At 41.0% G+C, this 19,833-nt stretch overlaps 1 protein-coding gene across 7 annotated transcripts in view; it reads right to left on the reverse strand.

The window, feature by feature from the left end:
* The window catches only part of tanc2b (tetratricopeptide repeat, ankyrin repeat and coiled-coil containing 2b), a 144,603-nt gene that overhangs the window by 76,462 nt on the left and 48,308 nt on the right, over positions 1-19,833 (reverse strand). Inside the window, exon 1 of one of the 7 annotated variants that reach the window (XM_044337046.1) lies at positions 13,515-13,594. The exons of the other annotated variants lie outside the window; for them this stretch is intronic. The gene's annotated coding sequence lies outside the window, so the exon portion shown is untranslated. Of the gene's footprint in view, positions 1-13,514; positions 13,595-19,833 lie in introns of those variants that run through there. 7 annotated transcript variants of the gene reach the window in all.

Consider the following 19,833-nt stretch of genomic DNA (forward strand, 5'->3'; position numbering starts at 1 on the left):
TCCGTGGGGCTCTAATGTTGTTGTGTTGCCAACTTGTTGTCGACTCCCCTGTTTCTCACCGGGAAGCAAACTAGGACGCTAATTAAACACCCCTATCCTCCCCGTTACTCACCGTGTCGCAGCAAATTTACCACACCGTTTGTCAAAATAACATTCCTGGTTACAAATAACAGGCCTGCAGATTATTCCATGAGATCGGTAGGGAGGTTTCTTCAACCTATTTCATCACTATTTCTTTATAATGCACGACAGCAAGCACAGAAATCCCCCCCTGTACTTAACGTTCCTTCAAAGCATGACATCTAAAAAAAACACAGAAGAATAGAGAATGGCGTAAATGGTGAAAGATTTTTCGTCATTTTAAGATGTATTTCTAATGCAGAGGAGTGCGCCGCCATACTTGCATCCTCAAAATCCTATTATTATACACTTCTTTCTCGAGAGTGCTAAATGTTAAACTATCTTAAATCCCTATAAATCTGATGTAGAAACAGAGGGATCATGTGCGATCAAGCATTATAAAACATGCTGACATTTATTCAGCACGTAGTAGCCCACACACAAGTAAGAATGAACATGCGAGCACCATATATCACATTGTCTTGTGTGAGTAGATGAACCATGGGTGGTTTATCAATATAGAGATTAATGTAAAATGCTTAAATGTAAACTTCTGATGTCACCAGAGAAGAAGCTGGGATTGACTGATAAAGTGTCTTTGAGCAGGGCGCTTAAACTTCAGTGCAGGAAGACAAAAAATTGTAAGTTGCATGCTTTTATGTCTGCATTAGGGCTCCAACTAATGATTCATTTGATTAAATAATGAATTATTCGCTCTATAAAATCACTTTTTGCTAGAGCCCAACGTCTTCAAACTACTTATTTTGTCCAAACACCTGAAGATATTCAATTTATAATGACACAAAACAAGGAAAAACTTAAAATCTTTACATTTGACAAGCTGAAATCAGATCATTTTGGGCATTTTTGCTTGATAAATGACTTGATTGATTATCAAAATTGTTTTGCCAATCGACTGACCGTCTAATCGATTGTCTGTGAAGATTCTCAGTAATCCGAGTGTTGAGTCAAGAGAACTGGACTAGTAGATTCTTGAAGCCACTCATCATCACAGCATCACATGAGGACTAACGAGCTACATGTGACCTCAACAACCCTGAAGGTTAAAAACAACCCAACAGGGGTTAAACACCTGGAACTCCTCACCAGTCAGTCAGAACTGAGGAAGAGGAAGAGGTGAACTGTCTTCCAAGAGTCTACAACAGGTCCAGCTGCTCTCACGGATGTCTAATTGATTAATCAACTAATTGCTGAGTCACTGTTTGAGTTGCAAGTTGCAGAAGTAAACAAAATCACAACACGTTTCGACACCAGGATGGAAAAGTGCGGTCATGTGTTTTACGCTCGTTTCATATTCTGATGTGCTCCAGACACACTCTGCTTCTCAGGTTTGACATTCATTTAGTCTGGATTTAATCAGATTCACAACAAAGTGGAGCCTCTTAATGAATCACAACACCACAATGTGCTGCATTGAACCATACGAGAGAGCAGACATCTGCTCAGTTGTAAAGTTGGCGGACATCTTCATTAGCATCAGCCTTAGTGTAAGCTAACACAAAAAAATGCATGTGTGCTCCAAAAAGGATAAACACACACTCACACACAAATCTTCTGTGAGAGAGCTTGTCAAGCATTTTTCTCTTCATCGCTGCAGCCAGCCCCGGTCAACCACAGGAAGTGGAGGGTTCTGACATCATGCCAGTGTAAAACAATGGGGAATCACTTTCATACAAACCACAACACACAAACACACTCACACACATACTGTATATACGGAATATACACGTACAGTATGACACACATAGAGGTAGGGATGCTATACTGAATTTAGATCAAAAATATTCTTCGCATGGGGCCTAAAGACCTCAGTGGAGACCTGTGTTGCATGCCGTTTTCCATTCCTCTAGCCACATTTCCTACCATTTACTTTCAACTGTCTAATAAAGGCATAAAATTCCCTAAAACTATTCCAAAAAATGGTTTCAAGCAAACAAAGTGCAATCAGAGACATTAAGGAGTCCAAGAGGGAGTTCTATTGTGGCCTTGAACAGTTTATCTGCACATTTGACTTTTATCTTCTCAACTCAGAATGAGAAAATAATGTGATATTTATGTATTGCACTTCATATCCAACTAGCAATTGCGTAGCTTGCAAAAGTCATTAAAAGGAAATCTGCGGTGCAATCTAATCCGTTTTAGGTTCCTGACGTTGACATGCTTGGGAGCCCACCTCTGGTTTGGAATCAAGGTATTGAGGCTTTTGTCTTGACAAACCACAGATGAAAGAGGGGAATGGTGATGGAAAGACAGCAGGACCACAGAATCAGAGATATAAAAGAAACAAAAAATACACCAGAAGTCTGTTAGTACTCGGGGGGGACGTCAGTGTTCTTTCATGAACTTTTCTGGTGAGTTTTGTTGCTTGTCGGACTAGAAACCTTGATCATGTAGCACATAAAGAAGACTAGAACCAATGTTTTTTCCTGTAAGCAACCGCACAGCTTCCTGCTAGGGCTGCAAATAATGATTATTTTCATTATTGATTAATAATTTTGTTGATAAAATGTTAGAAAATAGTGAAAAATGCCTTTTACAAAGTTTTAAAGCCCCAAGGCGTCATCTTCAAATGTCTTGTTCTGCCAAGATGTTGCATTTATCATTATATAAGACACAGAAAAGCTTATTTGAGAAACAGCAACAAGTGAATATATGATTTTTATAGTCATCTACACCAGCCCCTATTTAAAATATACTTGTACTGATTTCAAAGGAGGGGTGAGGTACATCCAACTGTCCAACTCATAAGCAATCTTACACTCAGGTAGTTCAAACAGCACCAGTAATGAGGCTCCCCCGGCAGAGGAGAGGTACAGTTATGGACCTTTGTTGTTGTGAGTCTGTGAGGACAGCAGAATCCAGGTGTGCCGATGGGAATAGCGGGAAGCAGACCGAGAGGAAGAAGGCCAGCCGAGCCGGCGGTTTCACAAGCCGTTAATTGCATTTAGGACAAAACCCGTACCAGCTTTGATTTAATGTGTGTATCTTGCTCCTGTACAAGCAAGAAGGCTGAAAAAACCCAGCCGGCCAGCATGACAGCGAAGAAACCAAGAGTGCTGTGTGGGTAGCAGACACTTCTGAATGCTTCTGATGCCTACTGCCTGCTGAATAGTACAACGATATGCAGCATAACCTGAATTTTAAAAAACACGTACTATGGACACATTCTCAATTCTTAATATATAAACTGGATTTGTACAGACAGTCAAAGTCTTCCTACTTGAATCTTCTTATTAGGGCAATTGTGTAGTAAACATCTATCAACTAAGCATACAACAGGACAAATCAGGGAAATAACAGTGTTGTACTGTATTGGATCGGACCGTTTTCATTGATATTTTCTCACAAGAGCCAAGAGATTCTTTGCAAATAAAAAAGGTATTTATGCGTCATTAAACGCTCTTTATTTGCAGTCTGATCACAAACGGTGCTAACAAACAGAAATAACAAGATTTAATTTGTTACACTTGCATATGGGATTCAAAATTGTGCCAGTTACACAGCTGACACCAACAAGCATATGGTGTAGTTTATATATTTTGGCTTATTTGCATGCATCCTAAATATAAATCCAAGCCGAGCCAGTACATGCTTTACCTCTAATTTGGGGCGATGTACTTCTTCAAAGCGGCGAAGAAACAGAAGTATTTATTTTCTAATAGCGCTGCAAATAATGTAGATGTAATCTTTGTTGTTGTAACCATGGCTCATTTGTTGGTTTTTTTTGCATATTGTGTTACAAGCCCAGAGCTAACAACAAATCAGTAGCATCTTCCAATTTACCAAGCAACAGCGGATGCAATAAAAGAAGAAATATCCTTATATTCCAGTCATGCTGAAAGCACTACAGAGGTATCTCTATTTGTCTTGTTGTTACATAAGTGTTGATTATCTGGGGGCTACGACACATCCTAATGGAGGCCTGTTTTTGAGCTCATAGCACTGTTGCTGTTCCTTTTTTTTTTTTTTTTAACCTCACCTGTGTTTCCAGCTACAATATGACCGGCATTACAAAACTACACTGATGGGCTGATGTTGGCTGATATCAGTGTTTTTTAGACTAAGATTAAAGACACTGTGAGCCGATTTTTAGCAACTTGATATTAGATCAGTCCGACAAGATTAAGCCACAAAACTCTTCTTTACTCCTAAAACATTTCGGCTATCTTCCCCCCTTCAGACTGATTTATGAAGTCGTTTCTGAATTCTTCATATACGATCAATCAATTAATTAATGTAAATTACAAAAGTGACAACACACAAGACAACATTGAAATCTTCTGAAAATACAATATTTGAATCGAAGCTCATCAATAAGTAAAAAAAAAAGGGTTGAATCTCTGTTGTTCAGCGCAGTTTGTAATGACGCTCACATTGGCTTATGCATTCTCAAATTAATTACATACAATGACCAAACGCCAGACCATTTAAACTTATTAGCTTACATTTAGTAGAGCTGGACTGAGAAATGGTCGGGGCCAGTTTATTGGCAATATTGGCATATTGCAGATATATCGGTATCAGCATATGTCGGCTGATAAGTAACTAAAAAGAAATGATCATTATTTTTTATGTTATTTAGTCGGGTAATTTAATTTTGTCAGAAAGCACTGACAAGTTTATTTTCTATAAAACAAATCTTAGTCACAATTCTTTAAAAAAACAAATTTAAAAGATCCTTGTTAAAAATGTTTATGTTATATGTAAATGTAAAACATTTTAAATAAGAATATTAACCAATATATTGCCAGGTTTTCTTAAATACAGTGTTTGGTCAGGCTATAAAAGTTGGTGTCACCGACCTTTTAAAAGGATATATCTTAAATATAAACCTGTATGGTGGTGTATTGCCCTAAACATGACCCCTGATCCTCTCCAACAGAAAAAGACAGCGTTTCTTTGGCATCAAATAACACTTTATCGCCTCCCAGCCTTAAAGAAAAGCCCAGAGCCCACGACCCTGACCATTGAGGTATATCTGGAGGACAGCGAGCAGCACGGCGGCGGCACCGGGCCAGAGAGGTGACGCATATGTGAGTAGCTGAGTGCGTCAGGCTCTGGCTGACAGCACCACGACTCAGCAAGCGTCCTGGATGGATGGAGGTGTTATGATGGAGGAAGTAAGGGAGAAAATGAGAGAATGTGTGTGTGTGTGTGTGAGAGAGAGAGAGAGAGAGAAAAAGAGAGAGAAAGAAAAGAGCGATATGCCCCCGACTCCTACGTTGCCATCCGATGCTGAGAAAAAGCTGTGTCGCAGCACTGAGTGGGTGGGCTTCGTTTAAAAAGATAAATAAATAAATAAATAAAAGCTAGTGAATAAGAGTCTGGAAAAAAAGAAAAAAAAAAAAAAAAAGAGAGAGGCAGCATCAAGCATCTCCTACCTTCAGTCTGACACACCACTGGGGTTACATCACAGAGCGGTAGAAGTGAAAAGCATGCAGCAAAAATAACCAAACGGAAATGGAAGTGTTATTGGGATTTTTTTTTTTTTTTTTTTTTTTTTAACTTTGGCTGCTTTGAGACTCACAGAGAAAGAAAGAGGATGAGCAGAGAAATGAAAAGCTGATATGGCTCTCAGTCTTCCTCCGGGCGTTTAAAAAGAGGAGCCCTGTTTTTTTTTTTGTTTCTATCCACTTTTAATCCTCGACAATCTTGAAAAAAAAAAAAAAAAAAGGCAGAGATCCCACCTGTACCACCTGCCACCTTATTCCTCCTCGTATGTGGTCTCTCCTTCCCTAATGCTGAGAAAATGACAATCTCCCCCTGTTTCCTTTTCAATTTAAACCTCACTTGAAAAATTAAGTCCTGCAAAGGATTATTCTCATTTTCAATTAGTCTGTAAATTCATTTTTTAATTAAACATTTGGTCTTTAAAGTGTGAGAAAACTGAAAAAAAAAAGAAAAAAGCCAATTACAATTTCCCAGAGCCCACGGTGATGTCTTTAACTTGCTTGTTTTGTCCGATAAACAGTCAGAAACCCAAAGAAATTAAATTTACATTGATATAAAACAGAGAAAAGTATCAAATCTTCACATTTGAGAAGCAGAAACCAGCTAATGTTTGACATTTTTTTTCTTGATGAATGACTTTAACAATTAATCTGTTACCAGTTCACCCCTTCCCTGAAAAACATTTGTCCAATCATAGCTTAGCAACCGTAACTAGGAAAGACAGGCCTGTCAAGCTTTGGATTTCTCCACATGTTGAAGCAGCGTGCATACTCAGAGTGCAGAGGGTGGTAAAAAAAAAAATGTCTTAGCCTTTCCAACCCCCAAAAACACAAGCACTAAAGTGTCTGTCTGCTCTATTGTGAGCTGCAAACGTTAGCATGTCTAGCATACTACCTACAGTAGTAACCAAGAGTTACTTCCAAAGCCTTAAAGCACGTCATTAACTACATTCATTTGTGGGATTACATGTTGCATGAAAAAAAGCTCTGTTCTAGCAGTGTGAAGATGATCATGGATCAGAGTGTAGGCTAACGCTAGCAGCTCTGTCCGGCTCTATATTGTTTTATTGTATTTGGGGGAACTCCAACATCGTTGCCAACATTACTTGAGATACTGTTACATTTGCTAAATACATCGGTTAGTCCTCATCCTCAAAGTCTTTCCTCATGTAATGTTAAAAGTGTAAATATGGGATTTGAAACTATGAACAAGTATGTAAGCTAAGTAGCTAATAGCAGGACTGACTAGCTCTACATTACAGTACAAGAATAATGCTGTTTCTTTATTTCCATGTGTTTTACTTGGAGGACACTGACTTTTTCCATGAGACATGCAGCTTTAGTCTCTGTCTCAGCCTTTTACTGTAGCACAATATTATGTATGTAGCTATGAAGTGCATATTTAGGGCCGGATGGCGTGCCCTGGTAGCCTCCTGGATGAGACACATGCACAGCTGATAAACACACAGCTGTCGTTTCAGCCGCCAAAACTGACAGCTGCCAAACTAGGAACGAGAAACAGACTTTTTTCCTACTTCTGTCTGGAATCGAGGAGCGATTGTTTCAAACTTGAGTGAACATTTTTAGAGGTAAATCTGCCAACGTTATCGCTGGCAACAGTAACTAGCGGGGTGGTAGCTTAACCAATCGTCGGTTGTTTGTCTCCTGATTAATCAACCAGTTCGTTAATTCACGCCGAGTAAATGAAGAAGTAGAGAGAAGAGAACATTTTTTTTTATTTGACATGTGGACAGCATGCTGAACACCACCTTACTGCGCCCGCTGTCAAGGAAACCTGCTTTCTGATTACTCTGTTGCCTCATGTCAGCTAATCTACACATCACCTCCGTTCCCTTTGACCTCTGGCTGTCTACGGTGGGAGGAGGTGTGTGTGTGTGTGTGTGTGTGTGTGTGTGTGTGTGTGTGTGTGTGTGTGTGTGTGTGTGTGTGTGTGTGACTCCTGCTACGGCTGCAGATGCCTCTCTCTCTCTCTCTCCGCACCGGTGAGGAGTGTTTGATGAGAAAAGGTCGGGATCCTGAACATTCACGCGGGGAGGTTAAGGGAGAGATCTCCTGCTGAAAGTCGGTGCTTGTTCATTATGTTGGGAGATATTTACTGCCTTTCAAATAAACGCCTCAGTGAATGACAGCCTGAGTTATTGCCATACAGCAGCTTAGAGAGGGATACCTTATTCCTCTTGCTTTGGGGGTTCTCTGCACTAGCGGGGATTTGTAAGTTTCACACAACAAAACCAGAAATGTGCAAGGAGAAGTTTGCACCACACCCTAATCTCGTCTTTACCAGCTCCACTGAGGATGAACTAATTCTTAGAAGAAGAATGATGTTCAAGGATTTTTAGAAATGGTTGCGCCAGCTGCAATGGTCCTTCCTGTTTACCACTGCTTTCCACAAAGAAAAAAAAAAAAAAGAGAGATACTGGATGGTTGGAGTGAATAGAAAGCCATATCTCAAATGAAAACGGGGTGTCTCAAAATTGTGAAGTAGTTTGTAATTCAAGGATGACTGTGTTGCTGTAAATATACTCTGAAATGGGTCATGTTTTGATAGAAGTCTGTCTAATTGAGGGGTACTGTATGCTAGCACCACAAAGACTTCAACAGAAAAGAGGCTAAAAAGAACAACAACAAACTATAAAACACGAAAAAATCTCATTTATGGAGTAGAAGCTACTCCGAATAACAGAATGCAATCACTAGATTATCTATTTATATAATGATTTAATGATTGCTAACCTTTCATTTGGGCCACAGCTATATAGAGTGCCCCTCTCCTTGTGGAGCACCAGCTAAATGCCAAACAAACAACAGATAAAAAGGCCCGACTTACAGTGTCTCCAAAATAGCCATGAGCACAAAAACACCACGGCCATAAAGAGCGTGTTTGATGTCGGATAGAAAAAGGCCAGCGGCGGTACGAGAGCCGGGTGTCATTTTTTTTTTTTTTGTTGTTGTTTTCCTCCTCGTTCCAATCTGCAAAGCTTTTCAACTCAACAATGAAAAAGGAGGAGAAAGAGGAGAGACGGAGAGAGACAGAAAAGGGAGGTGGCCGTCGACTGCGGCCGTAGTAACAGACGAAGCGCGGAGGACGGTGAGGTGAGGTGGAGGAGAGGAAGACGTCCTTGCTGCTGCGCCCTCTTCCGTGGCGCTCTGTTATTCTTATCCTTTGCTTGCCCACAGCGATGTAATAATTCACTCGGTTCTCAGTGTCATTGTGACGATAGGGGAGGAGGAAAAAAAAAACTCTACATATACACACACACACACACGCACGCACCATCTCAATTGCAATGGAGATGGGCGTACAACTGCAAACAAGCAGGCCTGAATAATGAAATGCACATTAAATATAAAACAGACTGGGGGATTGTAGAACCGGCAGTGCCACAGCAGACACCAACAGCCGGTTATACACGGCGAGGAGAAAGTAGGCTACTGTACTATATGTGGCTGGATATCTTATCATTAACGTGACAGCTACAACCTATGTGTGGCTATGCGGACTATATTTAAAAAAAGTGTCCTAACCTGAACTGCAGCTGCGAGATGCTGTTCTATCAAACTAAACTACTAAGATGTTATATTTTAGATAATATATATGCATCAATACAGAAGATTTGCTCAATTTTTTTAGAAACAAACTGCTGTAAAAAGTTGAATTTATACAGAAAAGCACTTTTAATACAGAGGTTCATTAAAAAAAAAGTGTTTTGCAGAGTACAAAGATCTCTAATATGGATGAAGAAAAACAATGTCACATACTCCAGGATATAGGTCAGTGTGTGTGTGTGTGTGTGTGTGTGTGTTTGTGTGTGTGAAAGAGAGAGTGACGAGTATTGCTTTTGACAAATACAGCGTGCTAGTTTTGCATCAATTTTTCATGTGTTGCCTTCAGACAGGCACCTAATGTTTGGGTGCAGGTCTCGTTGTTTGTCGCTGAACTACTTTGCACTAAACTAGCAGATTGAATTTGTTAATAATCCCCGATAACGAGTCTGTTCTGTTTCTGCTGTTATCTACGGTGACTCTATCGAGTGGAGGGATGTGATAACAGCGAGTTAGTCTGGCTTTCGGAGTCAAACAGCTCATGGTCGCAATCTTTCTGGCTGCTTAACAACAGATACATGTAAGCTAAAAGCAACAATAAAACGATATAGAGTCTGGCGTTATTTGACATAATGGGGAAAATCTTCAACAAGTAGATGGTGAAAAAAGGAAGCAATGTCCCTCCTCTATCTCATTGTCTGTCTGGTTGCAGATGTACAGGAGCTGGAAAGTACGTTTATACAAAAAAAATACATTTTTCTATAATCAATTAATTGTTAGGTCTACGTTAAATGTGGAAAAGCATGTGAAAGATGCTCACCACAACTTCCCAGAGACCTCGGTAACATCTTCAAATTGTTTGCTTCATCTGAACAAAAAACCCAAAGATATTCAAATTTTTAGTGATCAAAGCAGAAATTCCTCACATCTGAGAAGTTGGAACTGATGAATGATTGATTAACCTATCATGAAAATTGTATGCGATTCATTTTATGTCAATCAACTGATGCATTCAATCGTTTCAGCACTAGTAGGGGTGCACTTGTGTGTCTGTAAACTCAGTGCGCGCTTGCACATGTGTGGAAAAAAAAATCACCAGATCTGTCAAACCACATAAATACATCCGGAGGCCTGATAAATTCTGTCCTTCCGTCCTTCCAGCAAGTGTCAGCAGCTATTGAGAGTGGCAAACATGGCTGCCACAGACTGTAGAGGAGGAGGAGGAGGAGGAGGAGGAGGAGGAGGAGCGGGGCACCAGACAGTCAGACAGACAAGTACAGACTGTAGTTTTGAATCCAGAGACAGCGTGATGATATCTGCCGTCAAACGCAGACAGTCTTGCGTGTGGACACACACAGCCGGCGTGGGTTTGCTCCACGCCTTACTGTTGTGGTCCTCCCCAATTACAGCTCTGGTGAAGTGAACCGACGCCGCCGTTCGCTTATGCAACGTTGTGCTTTGCTGTGCTTTATCATGCGGTGCGAAGCAACACAATATCCCTCGGTATGCTCAGCTAGCAAGGGCACTTCCTGCTATTCAGAGGCGCACAGTGTTGAGGGCAGCAATAATGAGCCCGTCCACATCAAGAGGCACAATGAAAGCCCAGTTTCCCGACTGGCAAAAACAACAGGATGCCACTGCAGAGTGTGTGTGTGTGTGTGTGTTGGAGGGGTGAGGGGGGGGGTTGATAAGTCCTGCATGGCATCAAATATTTAAATGGGCCACCACCATGTTATTTCATATATCTCACAGCCAAATGCGCCATCCAGCAGGCTGTTTTGTTTATGGAGGATAAATGTGTCAAGACTGTTTTATGCTAGGAGGAGAAAAGACTGATAAATGAAAAAAAATAAATAAATAATGGTGGAGAGAAACAGGCTGGAATGGATGAAGATCTTTGGGGGAATTAAAAAAAAAAAAAAAAAAAGAACAAATTATTACAAAATTTATGAGGGATGGCAAAAGGTAAGCACCTGTAATAATGAGCATAAACGGATGATGAACGGGCGGGATGAGTGGGACTTGACAAAAAAAAAAGGAAGATGAGGGGGAGTATGAAAATAACCGCTCCAGAAGGTATAAAAAAAAAAAAAAAAAAGAAGAAGGAAAGGAGGAACAGATGTAAAAAAGAAGCTGTGATGACAGAGAGAGTATGGATTGATGAAAAGAGATGAAGGAGGAGGAACAGAAGCAGCTGTGATGAATGGAGAAGACAAAGATGAAGAGGGAAACGACTTTAATGGGAGAACCTGAAAAGGAGTAAGGTGGACAAGTTTGATTCTGAGATTATGTGGATAAATGGGAGACGGTAGGACCTGAGAAAAAAAAAAAAAAAGAAAAGAAGGAGAAGGGGAGGAAGAGAAGGGGGTTTTTTGGAGTGGTGAAGACTCATTAGCCTACGCAGGGGCTGGTACATTAAGCCTTCCCCCAGCTCTACTGTTTTATCTCCCTCTCTTCTCTCTCTCTCTCTCTCCTTTTGTTCTCCAGAAATATCTGAGTGGGTGGCAGAGAGAGTAAGAGAGAGAGAGAGAGTGTGTGTGTGTGTGCGAGGAAGAAGGAGAGAGTTACACAGTATGTGAAGCAATGACAGAGTGAGGGGGAGAGAAAAAAGGAACGAGAGTGACAGAGGAGGTAGATGACTAGCGAGCGGCCTTGGCATCTTGGGAAATATTTCAGTAGAAAACACTAATAGGGTTTTCAATACCGAAACAGCACTTTTTCAATACCTTACTTATACACAGGTTATTATAAACACAGGTTATTCGAAAACACCAGACTTGAACACTATCCAAACCACAATAACAGAACAGTAACTAACTAAACATAGCATGTAATTAAAATCATATCTATGGAGGGTTTCCAGCAGCTTTTTTAAGTTCCCTATTATACCTCACCATCATCATTAAAACCATCACCTAGCTGATAACGAGATGAGATGTGTCTGTTTAGCGATATTACCAAACAGAAGTCCAAAAAGGCAAAAAAAACATAAAAGCACTCAAACAATCAGACACTTTTTTATTTATAACCAGGAGACACACTAAATTTGGAAGATAGAACGAAGGCGAACAGTTAAAATTCAACTCCAGCATCCGTCGGTTTACGTGTATCTGTTTTCCTGCGTAACAAAGCGTCATTTAAAGGTGCGCTCATTTTCACTTTTACACGTGAATCAGATCAACCCGTCTGATCGCTCATGACCTTTTGCCACCTTTGACTTCTTTTTAAAAATGCCGCCACGTTTTTGAAATCTCGGAAACTACCTCGGTGAATGTTATTAGAACCGCTAGAAATAATGTCTCCTTTAACAAAATTAGAATTTAAATAAGGAAATATATGATCTAAGAGTATGGTATGTAAACAAGAGTAAGAATATGCTGAAGCATTTGGTGCCAGCTGACGGTTTTTGATACTATGTGCTAACAGACGTAATTTGACTGAGGTTCAGCCTCATTAACGAGGAGGTGAGACGAGAGCAAAGACATGAGGAGGAATGCCTGAGACGGAGTTCAGAGATTTTTAAGGGATGGGCAGATAGAAAGGAAGATGGAGTGGGGGTAAAAAAATTTTAAAAAAATAAAAAAATGGAGAGGTGAAAACAGAGAGAGTTGACATCATTTTAAGGAAACAGCAACAGCAAGCAGGAATACTGTGTTATTAATAAACTTGAAGACATAAAGACAGACAGATGAGGAAGACAGTGCATCACCGTTTAGACACACTTGATCTTTCCTTCCTGTCTCTCACACGTTTTTTTCCTCTTCTAACAGGCATCTGTCAGCCTCTCCAGTTCTCTCACTTTAGATTTATTTTCAGCATCTATCTCTACTAACACACACACAGCACAGTATCCATGGTTAAGGTGTGGCATGATGCCGGCCAAGACACTGATTGCTGTGAAAGTCCCCCGCTACCTGGGTCAAGGTGACACCCAGCGCGGCCGCCACAACAGGAGCAAACAAATCAGTCGGAGGGGGGGGCGTGAGTTTGACACATGCTGCTGACACCAGTCAAAAAAAACAAAAAACAAAAAAAAAACAGAGACGCTGAAACGTTGCTCTTAAATCACATACTTGAACCCTTCACCTTTCAGAGTACACACTGACACGCCTTCGCAGAGCGCACGGATGCTTGTTTGAAACCGAGAGAGCTGCTCAGACTTGCTCTGTGAAACGACTCCTGAGAAACAATTAACAGCTGAATCTTGATGAATAGAGTATCTTTCCACCACTCCCTACATTCAAAACTGAAGCCAGACATCAACCTGTCCCGTCAATCCATCCATCCATCCATCCATCCATCCATCCATCCATCCATCCATCCATCCGTCCTCACACACCCCGATTCAGCCGAGCTCACCTTTGTCAGTCGAGTGCCTCGTCAGCCCAGGCAATAAAAATCCTGCATCATAGTGAGTGAGATCCTAAACAAAAGGATGAGATTGTAGGAGCACGGAGAGGAGAGGAGAGGAGAGGAGAAGAAAAAAAAACAATGCAGGGAGAAAAAAAAAAAAAAAAAAAAAGAGGCAGAGAGAAGAGGACAAAAGATAGAGGGAGGGAATAGAAGGGAAAAAAGAGGGAGAGAGATAGAGGTAAAAGAATGGCCCAGACAGGCAGAGAGCTCTCTCCACAATGTGAGCAGCGAGGGAGGGCGAGCGCCAGGTGTCAGTACGCATACACTCACTGAGGCGCGCATGTACACACACACACACACGCACACACATATATACACACACACACACACACACAGGCAGACAGGCAACTCTCTCTCTCGCTCTCACTCTCCTCACCTCCCTCCTCCTCCTCCTCCTCCTCCTGCTCCTCTCTCTCTCGCTCTCTGGCAGCAGTAACTCTCCCTCATCCTCCTTCTCGCTCTCTTCTCTCAGCCAGGGCAGAATTCCTTAACTCTTTCAAAGCCGGTGATCTCAAAGAACGATTGCTCTTTCTGTTTTCCACTTGGGCTAATTATGAACGATTAAGCTTTTTTTTTTTAAAATAATCAAATAACAACTTGAAAGAATGAAAATGTCCAAAACGAGAGCTGCAATTTAAATCATAACATAGAAAATTGACTGATTTCACCAGCAAATTTAATTAAATTTACGCTAATTAATGTTAACTCCATGAATTGACCAAAGAAAAAAAGAGAACTGGTCTTGTATATTTCTAAGTATTATTCATATTTTTCTATTGCAATGTTTAAATAAATGTGGGCTAAACTGGTCAATTCTCAACTAGCCGAGTTTACTAAGAAGTTTACTTTTCATTGACTGACTGGTTGCAACTACATTATTTTTGCTTGATATAAGTGTTTCCTGTTTCATACTGCAGGTATGCAAACTACAAATATGAGGCTTTTAATTTACATAAAATAATAACAATTCAAACTGCTATATTAGCCAGAAAAATCACAATTATTCAAATCTTTCATCCCTAAATTGTGCTTTTACTCGACCCTGAATGCAGCAGTAGCAGTCGTACAAATTAAATAATTTTCTCTTCAACTGTATTATACAGTAATGGTGAAATAGTAGAAGACTGGGGAAGCGGGTTCAGGCACCGCCATATATGTGAATTCACATTCATTGTGTCTCAAACTGCCTCTTCACTTTATTCTATTTATATAAGTCTACATGCTCTTCTATATGAACAGGAGCTACATCTTAGGAGCTTTTATATCACAAAGAAATAATAATGCAAGGCGCTCAGTCCTCATGAGGGAGTTACAGCTGAAACACTGTGAAGATTGATGAAACTGTCTTGTGTGTTGGGAAGCAGACAGGAAGCTTCGGGGGTAAAAGTAGCTCCTGGAGGTTTGCAGAGATGCTGACATACAACACCTCCAAAATCTCAACTACATGTCAAAGTGTCTCTGCTGTCCTGTGAATCAAACAGGAAAGGAACAACAATAGAACAATAGTGCGGCACCTTCACACTCTACTGAAGCACCTTCAACCTCTAAAATGAAATAGAATAGGCTGTGTTTTTATAATACTTAAAATATAACAAATTTGGTAATTCTTTATTGGTAATACTTTCTTGTTTTGAATTATAGTACTATAACGACCAAGGTTTTTTGGGTTGAGCCCTGTAAAACCCAACATGGTATTAAATCCAAAGACATTTACTTTCCCAATTGACGTAATGTTTGTGGTCCCATTTGTTCCTGTTTGTTAGCAGGACATCTCTATAGCTCGTTAATAGATTTGAATGAAGTGAGGCCGCGGGCCAAGGAACAAGTAATTACATTAGTTTTAGGTGCATTTAAAATAACGACTTTGGAGGGCACTGCAGCCTTGGCAGAGGTCTACGCTCTCTGAGTGCTTTTTGGCTTTTAATAAATTTTCACATCAACGTTAATTTTCGGGAGCTTTGCGATGGTTTTCTCTTTTTTTTCGGTGTCCTCTTAGTTTTCCTGTACGTTTGGGTTTAATGAATGCGACACACATGAAGTGGGGCGCTGCTCTGGCGGCGACCAGCAGCCGGTGTTTTCTCGTGTCATTTGTTTTTAAGTGATCCGGTCTCCTTTTTTGTCCTTTAGGTTGTTTTCTGAGTTTGCTCAGACATTTTTTACCTTCTACTTTTGATGATTACTGTGAACTTTGCCCGAAGTTACCAGCATTCCCAAACAATCAAGTACATGCATGAGTTTCTCCTTGGATTACAATGAACTGCCAGGCTGTGGATGACCTCATGCACTCTTTGTTGGATCAAAACCCTAACCAGGAAATATTTATTGGGAACAATAATAACTTTGGAAAGTCTCATCATGTCAGGAAACGAGGAGAGAAAGGCGGCGTGCATCAACCCATCAGGAAGCAACGGCTAAATAATCGCATTCCTCTGCCTTCTATAATCCTGGCAAACGTTCAATCCTTGAGGAACAAGACTGACGAGCTACAAGGAAATGTCAACCACCTACGCGATTAAAGGGATGCTTGTCTTATGGCATTCACTGAAACTTGGCTCACGGTCTTGGACACGGACTTGACTTTAGATATTAGCAGCTTTGGGGCTCGTCTCCGGCTGGAGCGGGACAGTGAGGTGACACAGAAATCACTGGCGGGGAGTGGAGGGGAGGGGAGGGGGGGCGACGCTTGTTCATCAACGGCAGATGATGCAATAATGTTAACCGTACATGAGCAGCTGTGCCTTCCTGACATAGAGCTTTTGTCTGTGTCAGTTAGGCTGTTTTACCTCCCGAGGGAGTTCCCCCTAATTATTCCTTTCTGTTGTTTACATTCACCCCAAGGCTGACGCCAAATCTGCTGCCGACACCAATTTTAAAGTGACACGGAAGTTGCAATCCATCTCCCCTGATGCTCCGAATATTACATTAGATGATTTTACTCATTGCATTCTCAAGAGATCTTTGAATAGTTTTTAATCAATATGTCACTTGCCCAACATGTCGAAGCATGACTTTTGATAAGGCAGGTCAGGGTCTGGACTGAAGAGAGTTCTCCTGCCCTCCAGGGGGGGTTTCGATTGCACAGACTGGTCGGAACTTACTGGTAATTTGTGTAGCTACATCTCCTTTTGCAAAGACTGTCATTTCTACCAAAGAAGTTCAGATTTTAACAACAAACAATGGATTTCCAAAGATATTAAGAATCTGATGTGTAAAAAGAAAAATGCTTTCAGTGAAGGTGATGTCAAAACAGAGAGGGAACCAAAGAAGGAGGTGAAGGCTGTAATAAAAGAGGCTAAACTGAGGTACAAGGACAAGACTGAGGCAGAGCTCAGCAGTAACAACTTAAAGGGAGCCTTGAATGGAAGGAAAACTATGACAGGATCTCAGGATAAGGGCAACAGGTGGATGGTTTTAATTCAGATAAACACCTGGCTGATGAATGAAATGGTTTTTCATCTAAGATTTGATGATTTTACTGCACAGATGAAAGAGATGAGAGAAAAGACCACAGCTTCTCTAGCATTTGATATTGATGTGAAGGGAGTGGCAAACTTCTTCATGCATACTAAGAGCTCAGGACCTGACAACATCTGTGGCCAGGTACTAAAAATGTGTGCAGACCAGCTTTGTAGCATCTTTCGGTATATTTTTACACAATCTGTTAAGCTGCAGAAGGTCCCCAAGCTTTGGAAACACTCCATTGTTGTCCCAGTAGCCAAAAGTAAAACCCCTAAAGTGTTCAATCCAGTAGCTTTGACTTCTTTAGTTATGAGGTCATTTAAGAAGCTTATCATGAATGAGGTTTTAATGCAGGTCAAGGAATGACTAGTTCCATTACTATTTGTGTATAGGCCTGGTAGCGGTGTGGAGGATGCTGTTGTTACACTGTCAAACTTTCTGTACCAGCATTTGGAGAGCCCCAAGTCTCAACCCAGACTCTTATTTATTGATTTCTCCTAAGCATTCAATACCATCCAGCCATTCCTGCTTGCAGAGAGGCTCATCTGTCATTTTAAACTTGATCCTAACCTGATTGGTTGGATTATGGACTTTTTAACTGATAGGTCACATTGTGTTGAGAGTCATCGCTGCTCTCTCTCTCTTCAACCAGCTCTATCTATCCACCGGTTCCCCTCAAGGTTGCTGAGACAGGGTCATGGGTGGTGGATGACTTTACGGCTTGGTGCGATGAGTCTTTTCTCTGCCTAAATGTGTCAAAAATGAAAGACGTTATCAGAAAGTCACCACCAAGCCCATTGCCAATTACATATTGTTCTTGATAACAAACTGTTTCTCGAATCCCATGTCGATGCTACGTCTAAAAAGGTCCAGCAAAGAATGAACTCAAATGAACTCTGAACTTTAACGTTTCTTCTGAGATGATGATTGTTTTTTTAAAGAAGCTTCATTGAATCTGTTTTAACTTTTTGTATTACTATTTTGTTAAAGAATAGATTTGTAAGTCTGGTTGAAATGGACAGTAACATTTCAGGGAGGAGTCAGGCCAAGCTTTTGGTCATTTGTAACAGGCAGGTCATTGGGAGGGCTAATGCTATTTTGGACTACCAGAGGGAGTTTAAGCTTTTGCCCTCAGGACGTCATTTCAGGGCACCAGTTTGGAGGACTAAAAGATTCCATGTCTCCTTCATCCCTTGTGCTTTTGATATGCTTCATGGCAAATAGCACTCTGGCTGCATTCCTTGCACATTTGCACATCTGCACTTGGTCTGAATTTCCACTTCCCCGCTCTAGCTCTGTGTTTTATTGTGTTCATCTGTTGTTGTTGTTGTCTTTTTATATTCTGTTTTTTATGTGAACCCTGGCTGCAAAACAAATTTCCCCTAGTGGGACAATAAAGATAACCTTGAACCTTGAACACTGCGCCCCAGAGTGCACATAGTGACATTACGTGAAAAGATACGGGCAGATACACGAGCAAACACGGTGCGTGTTCACAGGTAACAGAAGAGCAGATGTTTCGGGCATCAGGTACCACAATTAAACATATAAACTGATGTAAAAATACAGTATAGATATTCTGTAAAAAACACTCTGCATCTGTTACCAATTTTCATCAATACTCTGTTTCAACTGATTTTCACCCAGGTTTTATGTCCACAAACATCCATAAGTTGCTGTGTTTCCTGAACCGATAAGACACTTTTCACTGTAATTTACAGAGACAAGTCAAGCTGGTCAAAAAGCGGCAAACACATACATGAACGGTCTCACCGGTGCTCACATGTTCAAGGCCTATCACTTTCCATGACCATAAAATACTGTCAGCAACATCCCCGCTCACTTGCCACCTAAGAAAGGACACCGTATCTAGGTCACAGTAACACCAACTGCTAAATATCAGTCACACTTCATGAACACGGCCCTTTAATCAAGTTGTCAACACGGACATAAGAGTAGAGATTTGACACAGATCCAGGATAAAGTATCAGACGGAAAGATGCAACAGATGCTGTCACATTACAACGCGCCATCAAAGTCTCATTTTTTTTTGTACAATTTTCTGCCCTGAGCTAGCGTGAAAGACCGTAAAGACGCTTACTGTGAGGAAATGTAAAAGAGGAAAAAAAGGCCATAGAGGGATAACAGGAAAGTGGAAAGAGTGAACAAGAGTGAGAGTTCCCACTATCGACGTTGTGATCAGAGAGCGGGAGGAGAGGTTAGACGAACGTTCTTTACCCACGCATCACGCTGCCCACTCCCTACTGTTAGAACAGGAATACACGGTTCCCTTTACAAAAGAGCTGCGTGAGAGAGACACAGCCGCCGACTCTTTCGCCCAGTCTCCGTCTAAATGTCACTGTACTTTAATGCAGCGAGCGAAATTACTCAGCAACACACAGCGAGAACGACGTGTTTTGTACTGATTTTAGACATGGGGGCCTTCAATACAGATGAATAACGGCATTCAAAACCCAAGAACTGCTGAATACAGGAGGCAGACGGGTGACTCGCTAACCCCGAGACATGATTCACACCATCTTTCACACATCAGAGTGTACTGTAGCAAAAAAGCCATGAGAGGATGTGCTTCACTGTGATTATTGCAACGATGGCGGTACAAAAGGAACAATGTGCAGCTGAGTACCATTGGCAGCAGTGAGTAGCAGCTATTACAACAAAGAATGCACTTGAGAGTATTGAGGTTTTTTTTTTATTCAGCCAATAACTGGGTACTGTCTTTAAAACTTTCTTCAAAGCACCACACGCACTGTATACAGTAGTATTATTTATCAAGTGTCAGTGG

Source organism: Thunnus albacares, chromosome 20 (genome assembly GCF_914725855.1).
Source record: "Thunnus albacares chromosome 20, fThuAlb1.1, whole genome shotgun sequence".
NCBI lineage: Eukaryota > Metazoa > Chordata > Actinopteri > Scombriformes > Scombridae > Thunnus > Thunnus albacares.